We start from the raw sequence: 16459 nt of genomic DNA on the forward strand, positions 1-16459 counted from the left end.
GTTGTAGGGATTGGCTGACAACAGTTTGTTTGCAGTAAGCAAACTTGTCATTTGAAAGTGTGGATATTTTCTTGAGCTTTTGCTGAACATTATCATGCATATGGTCGAATCTGTATATAGTACGTTGGGCTTGAAAGGATCGTGAAGTATGTAGATGATTTGAAACTCAAGATGTGCCTGTCTGAAGCTTATCCACAAGGATCTGCGTGTCTCAGACAGTTGCTTCTTGTCATGAAAAGTGGAAATTTACCCATGTGTTCCTTTGAGGCTGTGCTAAAAGTGCGAATGTTTATCACATGCTTGAGAGCTCACGTTGACATGGAAGTGATTGCTTCACTTAGCCACCAGGTTGCTAGATCTCGTTTCAGATCTCATAACTTTGTGTATCTTTCATTGTGTTTCTTAGCTGTTCAATAGCTTGCTTTATTAACACACATTTTAACAATTAAGTCATTAGAGCATAAGAAAGTTCATTGACATTCATTTTTGCATATTTAAAAACTGTCTCAGCTGAACAAATCGGACAGTTGGTGGTTTGCTTTTCTCGTTTTTGTTATTTCATTATTTTATACTGTTATTATAGTTTCTCTTTCGTTGTTTGCATGTCTAAAAACTCGTAGCATTTTTAATGTGCTCTAGCCTTGCTTCAGTGTGGGTACATTATGCCTCAAACCCATTCCAACGGTTTTTCACTAATGATTATTTGCACATCTCTCTGGGACTTCATATTTGCCATGCTGCCATATTTTATTCGCATTGTAGCGCTCGTGCACTGGAGCAACTGAGGCTTTTCTATCGTCATGGCTGGCATGTGTTGTCGTAACAACCGCGTCATCTCAAGCTTAGTTCAAGAGAAGTAACGTAAAGGAGCACTAACTTTGAATTCTTATTTCAGTGACCACTTCAGTTAGCTATAAAGGGACTTTAAAGTATCCTAAAGATCAATGCTCAAGAAAAAAAATGAGTCTAGACATATGTGAAAAATTTTTTAAGCATTGTAATATATTAAATAAATTTACTGTATGAGGTTGATTACTAGGAAATAAAAGTGAACTCTAAAGCATCATTTCTTTTTAAAATTTCTGCTGGTATGCAAGTGCCAAATCTGAGTGCGGCATTATGCATTTCAAAGTATTTCTTGGTATATTTTGGCTATTGGAGCACAGTCGAGTTGTTAGGACTTACTAGGTGTAGTCCTTGGCTCCAATAAAATATTATGTAATCCACTTTTAGAAGAGATAAACTAGACCTCAGCTGACACTGCCATAATTCATGATTGATGTGAGCTTGTGCAGAAACTAAATGACAATTGTTACCATCTATACTTCATTTTTGCTCCTATTTTCGTTTACCAAGGCTGTTCTAACTAGAGGATGACTTTTTATTTGTATAGAAAAGCAGCTAACTGTATGCTATAAAGGTGTAGATGAGACTGTTTTTCTCATTAGCATCTCTCGAAGTGATTCATGTTTACAGCGGGGTGAGGCAGTCTCTCATAGTTTGCCTATTTCATTTTTCCAGGCCATACAAACTCAACTCATTACCAACAACTTTACACCTAATCCTCTGTCCCCTGACTGTAATTTCTTGCAATGATACTGATAACATGGGCTATATGTTATGAAAATAGTACATGGGCTGCTGAACTTCTTTTTCTGATCTCAGATAGGATATAGTCTAATTTGCTCTGTAAGTTATACTTATCTCTAGCTCTTAGTGCTGTGCTGATCATTAGGTTTTGTCGTTCATAACACATAGTTCTGTTCTCAGCTCCCCTTTATCTGTTAAAGTCGTAATGTGTACTCTCTCCAATGAGGAACGCCTCTGTAGCAGAATAAGTGACTTACTATTGCATATGCCTTGCCATTTCTTGTAACATCATTAAGACTAACAACGTATCAGGCAGTGCCTAGAACTTTTTTTGTTCTGGAGTGAGCGGTGGCATTTCTTACGGGTGTTGCATGATATATTGCCAAAGTTCATTTTCTAACAGCAATTTATCTAGGTTCAAAGATCTTTGGCTTTCGGTGCTATGCAGAAGGTCTGTTTGACATAGTCGGGCTGTAGAGTATTTCGGAGTTGGAGTCAAAGAGGCCAGAGGTCAGTAAACTGGGAGCCAAAGCTTAGACAGCGATCAAAGGCTTTGCTCAGGATAAAGTGGATGAAATCTTACGAAGCGCCCACACAGGGAACATCAGTGGCTACATACTCATTATGTATCTCTATTACAAAATGGTTGGAAGTTTGTCCCTATTCAGTGCTATTGCGGTTGACTTCTCTTCCTTCTAGCCAGAATATGCAGTAGTGATATGAAGTTATTCTGCCAGGATCGCTGTTTGTTTTTTGATAAAAGAGAATATATTCCAGTTTTTTGGGGCTTTGTAGGTTGGTTTTTGACCCAATGTATAGCTTTATGACTCTCCGTAGTTCTTTTGAAGAATTTTTTAGCACAGCAAATTTAAATTCAAGAGAGTCGGTGAGCAAGATTGCGGCTTGACAGTGTCTAAAGCTTACTATATAGATTTTAAAAGTTCTTAGTTAGCGAGGATAATGGCGTTGATGTATGTACGGCCCACTTATTTGAGCCAGTATATTGAACAGAGAATGAAACTTTTGCAGAATTGGTGAGCAGTGCAGTACCTAGCCTACATTACATTGCATGCCCTGTGTTTGTGCAAGTGGGTTTCATTTAAAAATTTTATGAGGGCATCATAAATCATTAGCATTTAGCAAGTAGTCGGCCACAAAGCAGAATGGCATGTTAACATTCCAAATCGGCAAACAGCAACATGACTTATGGTACAAGTCTTTTCCGGGGCCTGCTTTCTGCTGTCTGTGATGACATTGTTAGTTCCTTAGCTTGAGAGAGCTAGAGACAGTATGTGGATGAAAGTCTTTACTTAGCAATATGTTCCAGACCCTGCCTTATTTGGGTTTGTAGCACTTTTGTGCTGTTTCGTGACTCTGTAGTTGCAGCTAAGTGTATGCTGTGTGGTTCCTTGTAGAGTCTGGTTTTCTCACAATGCAATGAACTTTGAGGGAGCTCTCTCAAAAGGTCTAGTTGCAGGTGTTTACTTGGTAACCACATGGCAGTCTACTCAGCTTACTGTAGTGCTGTTGTAAGCACTTGTTTCTCATGTGTTTCTTTCACCACTAAGTACTTTTTGTTTTACAGGCTAGTCGACGGTGTATATTCAAGTAACATATCTTCTTTATCTCTTTGTATATAGGGTCACACTAGTTTATTAGAAGGTGACACCAGCCTGTTACACTTGATTATTGAGTGACAGTGATTTAGTGGGTATAAGTGTGCATGCATTTTGATGATGGTACGCAGTTAGTGAGCGACATCTGTGCTTGCTGTGGGTGCAAGCGGAGCACCGCATTTTGCTGTGGAAAAGTATTGCTAAGCATCCTCTTTGAGACTTGTGACAGGCTTGTTTACACCTTGTATAGATGCCGTAACGTATTTTGCTGAACCAGATATTTGTGCGAGTATTTTTGCATTTTTGTAGAATTATGCAACTGCGTTTTGCAAGAAAAGAAAGAATATGCAAGACATGCTCACTGAATGGATCCTGCCTCTCATCCTTGAGTCAATATTTGTGACGATTATAGTTACGACCCTGTACCCTGAATAAATATTGTCAGTGAGTGACTCAGTCTCGGTGTGATGCTTTGGCTTATGAACATTGAACACACATCATGTGTATCAACTTTAATTCATATTAGAGGTCCCGTTGCCAGGGCAAGCAGTACAGCCTATGGCAGACATATTGTGATGTACTGTTGCCCTTGTGGAATGGGAGCACGTAGCCTCATGAGCGCAGAGATCTAGCATGGCTTCCATTGGCCCTTATTTCCATCACTAAATGCTGTTTTACCACCGCAGGATGGCGTCAAATAAAAATATGTTATTTTGTCTGTGGAAATGATGGCAAGTTGAAGCCGTGTACATCTCTCAAGCTCGTAATGCTTCTGTGTTGCAGGACGTATTGATTATGACTGCACATTGTCATCCACCCGCCCCTGCTATGCTTTAGCATTTTACGTATGAGCTCCCTGGACTGGCCGACGGGTGCCATTAAGACCTTGTTGTAAAGTACTGGAGATGCAATCTCCCAACTACAGCTGCATGAACCATAGCTTAGACCTTAGTTCTTGAATACCAAGTAGATGTACGTTCAAAGTCATCGCGGGTATGCCTCTTTGGTTTTGGTTGGCAGGAGGGAGGAGGGTGTTTGTAATGTCACTCCGTAGGGCCACGCTGCCCAACTAAAGTGTGATGTCGCCGTCATGTGTTGCACTTCTTTTGAAGATATAAACGCGCATATTCCCATATGCAAATGACCCTTTTATGGTAACAACTTGGCCCTGCTTGCGTTCCTACCACCATTCTGGAATATTTGGTGGTACAGGCCGCACCCACGTCATTAGCCTGGAACATAGTAACACCTATTCCTACTAAAAAGTAATTAAGTTAGTTATAAACTTAAATGTTTAAAATGTAATGAAGTTGCATTACAAACCACAGCTTGCCGTAAGTAATGACATTGCATTTAAATTACTTTTTCAAATGCTCGTGCAAAACTTGCGTACACTTATTTTGCTTCACAGATGCATTTAAATCTCGGAAATCTTTGTTCAGCTTCTCAAACTTCAGGCATGACACTATAATTAAATTAGCTGTTATGATTTTATGCTGTAAAGGAAGTGGATGTGATGTATTTTATTAAAAAGTAATTGCAAAAGTGAAGGGTAACTTTCTTCAAGTTAGTCATTTGATGTAATTCATTACATAATTTCTTGCACTGAAAAGTAATTTAAGTACTGCAGTTTCATTACTGCTAACGGTGACCTGGGCTAAATGCATTAGGGTTGCTTTGGTGCCCCAGGAAAAGGTGTGTGTGTGTGTGTGTGCGCGCGCGCGCATGCACGCACACAGTTAAAAGTGCTGACACTTTTAAGTGAATTTTTACTCACATGAAAGAAGTAATGAAAAACTAAGAACAGGAAAAAGATCCAAGAATAGGAAGCCACCAAAAAGCATTGCACCAAAAAGCACAGTGCCTTGCCACGCATTCTGTCAGATAGTGCAACCGATATTTGGCAAACATACCCACTCGCTTAATTAATAAATTATGCGCGCTTGCTCGTCCTTAATCTAATCCGCGTAAATGAGCTTTTTCATTTTGATGGCGGTGATATAACTTAATTTGTATGTCTCTCGCAGATGCACGGTGGGCTTCCACACGAGTAGGCTCCCCACTCCCCCGTCCTCCCCCATCATCCCCGAGGGAAATGGAAGGGCTGCACCTAGGCTTTTCGTCATCACACCTTCCAGCGCAAGACAAATTTCTGCGGGGCAGTAAAGTTATCTTCGAACGAAAACGGGGAATTGCGCTGTACGCCCATTCAGCAGAAGAATCACGCCGTCGCCCGTGTCGGTCACGCCAGTAAAACCCGCGTTAAGCCAACGGCCGACGTTTCACGTCGGCCGTTGATATCTGTCGATCTGGAAAAGTATCTTCTCAAACCAGTTGACCGGGATTTGTAAGTACATCCATAAAAAAGTATTGAAGGACCATGGTACATCTATGTTAAAGGAGCCCTGCAACACTTTTTAGACATTTTTCGCATGCTGTAATTGCCTTCTATTCTCTTGCCCCGACGCCCGCGCTGGAAATTAAGGAGGAGGGATGGCACGGGGGAAGCAAGTTATACGCCACGCGCGCGTCAGAACTTGGAGTATGTTTTCTTTTTTTCTTTCAAACGAGCGGCTTTTAACGTTCAACGCTATCGCGAGCGCTTGCATGTGGCGGCTTCCTGCGGCGGCCTCGGTAACTATGCTCAAGTGAGCCAATGGCCGTGAATTCGGGTTTATGGCACGGTTATATGAGGTATATGGTACCGTTTGTAGAAATAATAGGGAACGATTCCTGGCTGACTCTGAGAATTAGTTGTAAATTCTAGCTAAAACTGCTGCGTGGGCAAGTTGGTGCAATATCAATGTAATTTTACCCGCGCAAAAAGCTAAACGCTTAATTAAGAAGAAACACACACACAAACAAGCACACACACAGCGCTGAACTCAGAACTGATTTATTACTTCGAACGCATTAATTACTTACTCTGTCTTGTGAGTGTGCGTTTATTCTTATGTGTTTCGTGTTTCTATGCTGATCTAATCTATCGTAAATTCCAGGCCGCGTGGTGCGCCACGATATTTGACAAAAAAAAAAAAAAAAAGAAAGGGACAACGTGAGCACTTGTCTTCATTGTACCTTGAGGTGTTCGCGCATCAAATTTGTTAACGTACGAACTATCACCAACCAGCTTGGCTTTTCGTTATGCTTTACATTGACCCACCTAGCAACAGCGTGCTTCTAGCGACACTGTGCGAAGGGCAGTCTCAAATCATTAATAGTAAAATTGACGGGGAAAACTAAGGCAAGGACGCGAAAAGAAGCGTTGATTCTCATCTGTGCCGAGGTGCGGTCAACGTGAGGTAAATGGGGAAAAAAACACCTAAACGAGCGAGGTTACACAGCGTCGGAACAGAAGAAGCGTGCGATCTACCTTCCTAGATCCATCACCCCATTCTCCGTCCGCCAACCTTCTGCAGAGAAGGCGCACCCTTTCATCAGTACAAACAAAACCAGGCCACTCGCGTTACGTTATTCGTCGTTAAAGCTGAGAAAAGACAGAAAGGAAAATCAAACGATCCGGTAAAGCCAAAGCTCCCAAGCCAGGAAGTGAGCGCGTAATCTAATCGTCGTGCAACCCCTTCTTTCGCAAATACCCGGCGCGCGTGCTCATTTGTTCACACACAACCGCCGGTGCCCGCGAGCGGCGGTAGAGGGAGCTCTTTTCGGCCTCCATTGCTTGTTTTGGAGGAGGGATTAAAAAGAGGGGTGCGTACTTTCTTGTGTGCGTGTGTATGAAGGGGGGGGGGGGGATGGTAGCTAGCGTGCGCGTTGCCGTACAAGGTAAACTACTGGATATGCTGGCATGGCGCACCTCGTAATTGGCCCAGCGACGCTTTTATTTGGTGGTAGTTACAAACAATTGAGAGCGTAGAATAAAACAAAGAACTGTGGGAACGGCTGTGTAGTAGTACCACGGACACGGTTACGTTTCCAAGGTCGCTGCCTTCGACAATCAGCCATGGCAGTGTACAACACGCACTACGTTGAACGTGTTGTACACTGCCTTTTTTTTTTTTTCTTGTCCCAGCTATACTTCCCGCCTGCTCTGTGCAGCCGTAAAAAAGACTGCACCCGGGTCGGGAGTGTTCGGCAGTGTATAAAGTCACGCACTGCGAATCCTATGGTGTCGCACCCAGTGTAGTGTTATAGGTTACCACCAGAAGACTTGAAGCTCGGTAGCGCGAAATCGATTAGGACAGAAATACAGGACAGAGCGCTTACTCGCAATTAATACTAATCTGCGTATGCACTGCCACGTACGTTTCATCTGCCTATGCATTGCAAGAACTGTGCATGTAAACCAGCGCTGTCTAGCATTCGAATTCTGGGCAGAAGTGGAAGTGCTCTGGCGAGAAAACTAATGGAGGCTTATCACATTAAAAAGAAAGAAGGTAATTGTATTAGTTACACTTTTGTTGTGCTGCGCAGTAAAGAAAAACTGTTCTTAGAAACTTGGTTGTGATACCTAATATACGTTTCTCTGCCGATTCTGATTGGCGTTGCAGATTGTGATGTGCATTGCACCTGCATGCGCTGCTTGGCTGTGTATATATTAAAGGAAACTTTTGAATAAAGCTAAGGTTCGAGTTAGCGCTCTGTCCTGCATTTCTGTGTTCCTTTCTGCCCTCTTCGATTTTGCGGTGCCAAGTTATTAGATTATGGATCAACTAGCCCAGCAACGCATTCTGGTAAGTTTTATACCACCAGAAGAGTTCGAACGCGACAATTGCTATCGTTGTCGCTGCTTGTATGTAAATTTGTGATCACCGATGCTACTTTTTGATCGAAAAGTGCCCTTTCTTACTGCTTGTTAACCGTGAGCTGCTCCCGCATTCAGAAAAAAGCATTCAATTTCCCGCATTCCAGACCTTTTCTGTGTAACCCGCGTCTGCACACTGTCCTACTGTCCGTCAGCGGGCTGCCTTTTTGCTGGATATATAACAAAAAATTTTCCGCGCTTCACTACACGCAAAACACGGCTGTTGACGCTGCATTTTCGTACACCTTGCAAATAATACAACTCGTGCACGACATGCTTCGTGCGCAAACGTTGCGGATAACAGTATACTGCACGGCCGCCGACCTATACGACTTGTATCAATTATTCAAACCGAGGTGGCCTTCCACGGTGAGTGTTGTTATTTCTGTTCTCTTTTCGACCGCAAGTTCACGCACATTAACGATGCTTTGCTCCGAGTTCACCCGTTAGGCAGTACAACGATCGATCGGTTAATTATTCATGCCCAGCGAAGTCATTAAGACGTCTACCGCTTCATCTTTACCACCCCCCCCCCCCCTTTTTTTTTGTTTTCACCAGCGCCTCGCGATTTCAAGGCGGCAAAAACAAACACAACTGAAGAGACAACGTAATGAAAGTTGATTTTAGAGTCACCACAGTAGGCTCACCCGAAGCCGTGTTTATACCAAGCCACGCGTAGGGTTTGCAGCTCGAGCTCGTGGCTTTTCTCCCACGCGACACGCAGAACATCGCATGACGTGCGTATGCTCGCTCTTTTCAATTACGTTTTTTTTTTCGTGTGACTAACGACTCCACAGCGAAACAGCATGTCGAACAGGCAGTTGCGTGATCGCGTCGATTCGTGGCTGCCCTTTGCTTTGGTACTAATCGTCGAAGGTTGAGGCGGACACAGCTTCGGTAACTTGCTCTCCTGCTTGATTCTCTTGGCACAACCCATTCTGTGGAACCAGTCGTCAGACGCGCTACGAAATAGGTGGAATCAAAACAGCCCGACATGGTTAGCGTCGCCTATATGTGAGGCCTCGCCTTCAAAAGGGAACCTTCGCAGCGCAATTGTTCTTGTCTCTCTCAAGAAATGAGAGGTAGCATCCTACAGTGAAGATGCCTGCTGTGTGAAAGTTCCGCGGAGCGGCATATCAGGCAAAGTCAGTATTACCGGAATAATGAACTTCTTCACGCGAAGTTCTCGAAAGAAAGAAGCTAAAAAATAAATTTTTATAAAGATTCATTTTTTTAAGAAATAACGTAAAAGTACGTGTATACACGCCAGACATGTGAACGTAAAGGCTGTGTGAATTAGAGAAGACTTCAAAAACTGGTGGCGTATCTGGCGACATATACTCCAAAAGTTTGTGTATTTGTGTGCCTATTATCGAACTGACAAGTCTGGCGTAAATCACTATGGCCCTTCATTATGCTCTCAAAAGTAATTAAAGAGAATCTAACTACAACACCTCTATAGCTTTTGTATAGCAGTATTAGGCCACGGCAAATCGTATAATCAATGCAACCATTTGTATTCGCATTCGCAATGCAACCATTCGCATTCGATGAATGAAATTCAATACGCGTAACTATGAACTCTGAACGCGTATACATTAGTCAACGTCTAGTACGTACGGAACGAGACTTCTAAGAGTAACAAGTTGGACGGTTTGATAAAGCTGTGTGGTGACTCTCTGCATAGCGCCAATTGCCAAAAACACAAAGTGAAACAAGAAACCGAGCCATCCATTCCAGCATATTCATTTCTATGTTGCTTTGTTTGACGAAAGAATCCATATCTGCAAAACTTCTGCAAGCTTCGTCGCTTCTTGCGTTCTTTTCGTAAAATGACAGCATCAAAGCTATCCAATCGAAAGAAAACGTGAAGTTGTGCTGAAATGAGAACGCTTAACATAGCGTTCGCCAACTTGCGTTATAGCACTCAGAGACAGCGCACGCAAAAGCAAGAACTCAGGCCGATCAAGGACTCCTATTCAACACCAATTTAAGGTCGAAAAAAAGGGGGCCATGCGACTAGTTTCTTGGCTTCCCTTAGAACCGGGTGCGATACCGTCACCACGCTCGGAAATTATTCAGACGACCCGTTGAGAGAGCCAAGAGAGATCTTTCCTCTTGACGGCGCGTCGGGAGGATTTAAAAAAAAAAACGAAAGACGGTGAAATTTGAGACAAACGAAACAAAGCGGTAGAGACTTTATAAGTTCCAAAACAAGTTTACAAGTATCGCCACTGCGGACAAACCTTGAGCAAAACTTTTAGCTCTGCTGCTGTTGCGGCGCGAGAGAAGAGAGGTGGGGAAGGGGCAGCCCGCCTGGAAGAAATTAAAACCTCAGAAACGGCGTCCTGACAAAAACGCAATGTGAAGCACCGATAAAAATATAACACAAACAAAATGGAGACGATGGTTGGAAACTGATGAAGAGGAAGAAGTAAAAGACAAGAGGTGAAGGCTGGACAAGGAGACGCGCAGGAGACGTGAGGGTGCGCTAGAGGGATCGAAAAGAGAGAAAAGCTAGATTTTGAAGCGAGTCTCCGAGGCAAGGAGAATACACTTTGCGTCTTGGCGTTGATGGCGAGCGTGAGGGGAGGCACCGCTGTCGCCTTCGACGACGAAAGGGAGCAGGTTTTTAGCTGCAGCAGTTCGAGTGGCGAGAGAGTGGGACACTTGATGCCTGACGTGTCTGCTCAGCCATTTGGGTGTCACGTTGCGAACGGCATCCGCACTCGTTCGCACTCACGGACAAAGCCACTCGCCGCCGGGAAAAAAAGCGTACGCCATCCTTCGGCGGATAGAAATAATGAATGAGCTCGGCGGGGCGGGCACAGTGTCGATAACGTTCGAGCGAGGTGCCGGCGAAATGGCTGGCTCTCTTTGGATGTGTGGCTTACGGTGTCCGTTACTTCTTTTTTGTAGCTTTGTGTCCTCCTTGATCCATTCCTGGAGCTAGAGTGACGATCTCCACGACGATGCTGTCCTTTCCCGACTGCGTTCACATACCCCGTCGCTTCACCGCTGTCACCGCGCGACTGATGTGCGCCTGCGCGTCACATGCATTGCGTGATCGTAGCTGTGCCATTAAGCTTTTCTTTTCGTTCGCTCACTCTTACCAAACGTTGGTTTCTGTCACGATATGCCTTTCTGCAACTACTGGCATCCTGCTGGCTGGGAGAGTTCATTGCTGATTGTGAGGTGTCCTGATTACAACTGTATTTTTCGTATCTGATACGCATACCATTCACGTCATAAGTTTCCCTTTTTTTCAGAGAGAGAGTGAGAGAGTGCTTTCTTTTTAAATTCATCATAAACATATTACTGTCGTCATTCTCCGCCTTCTGAACGACAAACTGACCGACTGCACCTAACAGGAGCTCGTTTTGTCCTGTAAAGCGTGCTCTGCCTGACCACAAGTATTGCTGCGGAGAAGCTATTGTTGACTCTCCCTTCGAATGGTTCAGTGTTAGGAGGACGGACGGACGGACGGACGGGCAAACAGACAGACAGACAGAAAGAGACAGACAGACAGAAATAGATAGATAGATAGATAGATAGATAGATAGATAGATAGATAGATAGATAGATAGATAGATAGACAGACAGACAGACAGACAGACAGACAGACAGACAGACAGACAGACAGACAGACAGACAGACAGACAGACAGACAGACAGACAGATAGATAGATAGATAGATAGATAGATAGATAGATAGATAGATAGATAGATAGATAGATAGATAGATAGATAGATAGATAGATAGATAGATAGATAGATAGATAGATAGATAGATAGATAGATAGATAGATAGATAGATAGATAGATAGATAGATAGATAGATAGATAGATAGATAGATAACCTTTGTCTTGTAAAAGGTACTTCACCACAATGTTAGTAAATGTGCGGAGGGATAAGTGCTAAGACATATTGGTGAGTTACCTCCACATTTTCTGGTCGTATATGCTCCCAACCTTTTTCCATTTTGCAACCCTGAACGTATGTCTCATATTGGTGCTGTCGAAGTTATCGACAACAATAGTATCACCACAAGGTTTACTGGTACTGGTAGTAACGCGCGGTATTAGAACAAGAGACACCACTGAACTGAGCCACCGAATGAAAGTGATGCCGGCGTACGACTGTATCAGTGGCAAGGTTATCTGGTACCAATGTCACCGATAGTGTCTGTACAGGTAGTGCCACCATGCCACTTGTGTTACCGGTGGTACTCCATTGCAGTACCGGTGGTTCCACAGCCGAATTTCGCCTTCCGATTGTGGTACAATTCAAACGGACAACAGGAGGGTAATGCAGACCAATCCGGACTACTTTTGTACTGTAGATTATGCTCCACCTCAGCATTAGTATGCACGCAGAAAAGCTTTCTCATGCGCAAGGTCTGGCTGAAAGACAGCACAAATAATTTGATCTCCTTCCAGAAACGGGAAAACTGATCTGTGTAATATTTTTTTTTCTATCTCTCTTTCTACCGCTCCACAATACTTATTTTACTTTTGTGACACAATTTTAATGTTCGACTTACACGTGTTTTATTTACATCTTTGCACAGATGTGGCAAACGTGTACTTTAATAAAAATATTTAAAGTAGAGTGCGAAAGATTGTCAGACAATGCAGCAACTCACCCAGCAACGAATTCTATTAAGTGAAGTTCACATTACTGTTACCTGGTAATGCTCATAAGTGTTATTTACTGTAAAAACAAAAGCGAGACGCTACATAATAGACAAAAAAGACACTTAATCGTTGGCAAACTTATTTAGAAAATATTATTAAACAAAAACAGGTATAACACGAACATTTTCTAGCCGTGCGATTTTCATTTCGTGTACCAAAAATTTTTTCTCAGCTAGAAATATTTGATGTTATTCTCTATCACGTGGTCTTCCAATTTCTGTGCCCTCCTCTCCATTTTCTTTCTCCATCACACACTTTCTCTTGCTATCTATATTTTCCACAGGCTTCGCAAGAGTAGAAGACGGCTATCAATTTTTGTTTTTAGAAGGCCATTTCTCTTTTCACGTCGCCCCCTTTCCCTCTCTTCATATATAACATCGCATGCTTGCTTTCTCATTCAACTGAACGAATTATCGAACGCTTTCCTCACGTCCACGATCCCCCCTTTCAATCACCACTCGCTTTCTGTTTTACGTTCAAATCAAAACTCACTCGCTCCGCGATCCCAGTCGCTGCCCCGGTCGCGTCCAGCGCAAGCACTCGGCGCGTAATATTAATGAGGAACGGGGAAGAGTCCCGCGTGCTCCTCCTATCGGCGAAGAGGTGAGCCTGACTTCTGACCAATGGAGAGCCGCGACCGGCGACGCAGTCGCCATGGCAACCGTCGCGCGGTTGGCCGGACGGCAACGTCACGGGATGCTCCCTGATATCTGCTTCTTCCATCTCGATCCACTTCGTCCCGTCAACCATCGAACCATGGGTGAGTACCCCTCCGATCACTTGACCGAGCTGGCTCCGATTCGTGACTCGCATTGTGATTATCGTTCTACTTTCGAAGCTTATAGCAGACGCCTTCGACAGGTTTAATCGCCTACTGTTGCATAGACGGGACATTTCGAACCACGGGGACATGGTCATGACGTCACAGAATATTCTTTTTCTCAGCTTCATTCCTTTCCTATATGGAGAATTTAATTCCTTATAAAGCCACAGCGAATACAGGCTAAGTTACGACTTATTTATGGCTTATTTTTTTCTTAGCTTGCTTACCGGCCTAAAAAACACAGTATACTTTCTCTTTTTCCGCACATTGCCTACAATACTACAATGAACACTTAAACAAGAAGTTAATGCGTCTGTGAGAAAATTCAGGACAAGTTTTAAAATCGCTATAATTAAAACATTATAAGCTTAAAAAAATTCGTTTCTCCAAATGTTATACGTGGTTAGATATAATTAAGATCCTTGATACTTCTACTGTGCTAATGCTTGAAGTTACACCTAAGTAGAAGCTCCAGGTGGAAGGTTATGTCACTCTGCATTTTGCTCGCGGACATTGTAATTTCAATCACCGACAATTAGAAATAATTTCTGACTTCACGTTTCACCGTGATGTTTTAAAACCAGTCGGTATTTAAATTCCTTGGATTGCAAATGAACTCACATACGTTTAGCACAAACAAAAGTCGGCACTTCGTTTTTTGCAACCTAAAGCAGTGAAGATATATCTAAGCTTAATTATGCCGTCATATGTTCAATAGATGAATATGTTTAAACACGTTTGCCATTGTCTGTGTACGAACTAAGCGAAATTTCTTGTGACGGTTAAACCATTTTCGTGGGTCGATTCTGGGTACAATGAACTAACACAGCACTAAAGAACCACGTGGCAGTACGATACCACCATGCGGCGATAGTACCGGTGGTACTGTGTGGCGTAGACGGTCACGCGGCGATAAAGGCAGCTTCACCCGTAACATACAGTAGCAACACTGGATCACAAGTAACAACACCCCAATGCACGCTCTAAACTTATTCTTAGATATCATTCGCGTTATTCACAATTACTCCTTTTCTTTCTTTCTTGGCATATTAAATCAGTAGTCCGCCAACGACGCGATGTGTCATAAACGCTGCAGCATGTGAGGCACTATACAGTCAGATGTCCATGTTCGTGAAATGCGATTTATGTATAAGGCTGAAGATAGAACTGAGATAATGGGTTAAAATATCAGTCACCGTACTTGCTTGATCTAATCAGGTTGTCGTGCGTCTATAGTTATCGTTTCGAATATCCCTTACTGATCTTTTCAGTCATCAGCGAAGCTCCCGTTCCTATATTGCATGTTTTCGTCTCACAGCCGGGACCGGACAGGTGGGTGTTCTTTTATATATCCGAATGACGTGTTAGCACATAAAGGCTAAACTTTATTGCGAGCAACCATGCGTTGACGCTCAGGGGTTTGCGTATAGCATTTCCAGTTCAATCCCAATTGTCAGAAACGATGCTCGATGAGAGATTCGCCGGAAAATAAGTGACAAGCACATCATTGTACCCTTGTATGGGTAAATTGTGGGACGTTAAACAACAAAAAAATACTATAGCATGGCTGAATTGTTGTTCTAGTACGAAACGCTCCATTATCTCTACGCAAAAAACCGCACCGCCATTCTTCGTTGTCCGGTCACGTCAGTGCGAAACGACAGCTGCTCGTCAGTTGGTTTCTCTTTCAACGAATCCCGAGGACCACGCCTATTGAACTATAGAAGAGAAATGACTCAATCCAGGTCCCCTCGTCGGAGCAGTCTTCTTTCCTGTTCTGAAGTTCCCCCAAAATTGTGCGCGTTTTATTTATCAGTCTCGCGTACTCGTATTTCTCGTATACAACACGGGCATCTGACATCGAAGTCATTTCAGGTTTGTGACACTAAACATACTTTGCATTGCAAATTTTTTCTAACTGTTTGTCTAGGAAACCAAGCAGTATGTTTGTGACATGCACTCTCGTGGACTTCTGCACCTTTGTACCACATGAAAGCGCAGGCATTTTGGCGGTGTTATGCTCTTACATTATCCCACATATGATGGTCATAATGACTTTGCATAGAGTTATTACTTCCACCCCACCATCCTCTCCTAAGGGAGGGTGTCCCAGTACAAAACATTTACGAAATAATAAGTCATTTAGACCAAATGAAAATCAAAACACATGGCTGGTAAGGTCTCGATTGGAATGTGGTGTTTAACGTCCCGAAACCAACATATGATTATGAAAGACGCCGTAGTGGAGGGCTCCGCAAATTTCGAGCACTTAAGGTTCTTGAACCTGCACCCAAATCTGAGCACACGGCTGTAGCATTTCCGCCTCCATCGAAAATGCAGCCGGCGCTGCCGGGATGCGATCCCGCGACCTGCGGGTCAGCAGCCGAGTACCTTAGCCACTAGACCACCGCGGCGGGGGCTGATAATACCTTGAATAATGAAAATGTCTGGTCACAGATTCTTCAACAACCCCTTTAGAACCCCAAGAATTTCCCCCTCCCCCAACTCAACCCCACCTCTTTGTTGCCCAAGTTCAAAGGCATTCAGAGCAAATGTGCCCGCCGCCTCATTATCCGCTGTGTTGGCATGCCAGTCGGTTGACTGTCACGCCTTTGTAAGAGTGAATTGCGCTATGTTGTCTAGTAGAACGCGTACGCACATCTTTCATTCTCCCACTCTTTCTGTTCAGGGCGCACGCTGCCGGTTCCCGTGCCGTGCAAAGTGTGCGGCGACCGTTCGTACGGCAAGCACTACGGCGTCTACTGCTGCGACGGATGCAGCTGCTTCTTCAAGCGAAGCATACGTCGTGGCATTGTTTACACCTGCATAGGTAGGTGCGAAGGAGCAACGTTGAGAGCATGACGAAGGCGCAGAGCACAGGTTTCCAACTCACCTAGGAAAACGGGTCGCAGTCAAGTAGTTTAGTCCTGCAAGGGCCGGTCGCTACAGGGGAGAAGGTAGGAGCGGGGT

Source organism: Rhipicephalus microplus, chromosome 1 (genome assembly GCF_043290135.1).
Source record: "Rhipicephalus microplus isolate Deutch F79 chromosome 1, USDA_Rmic, whole genome shotgun sequence".
Classification (NCBI taxonomy): Eukaryota; Metazoa; Arthropoda; class Arachnida; order Ixodida; family Ixodidae; genus Rhipicephalus; species Rhipicephalus microplus.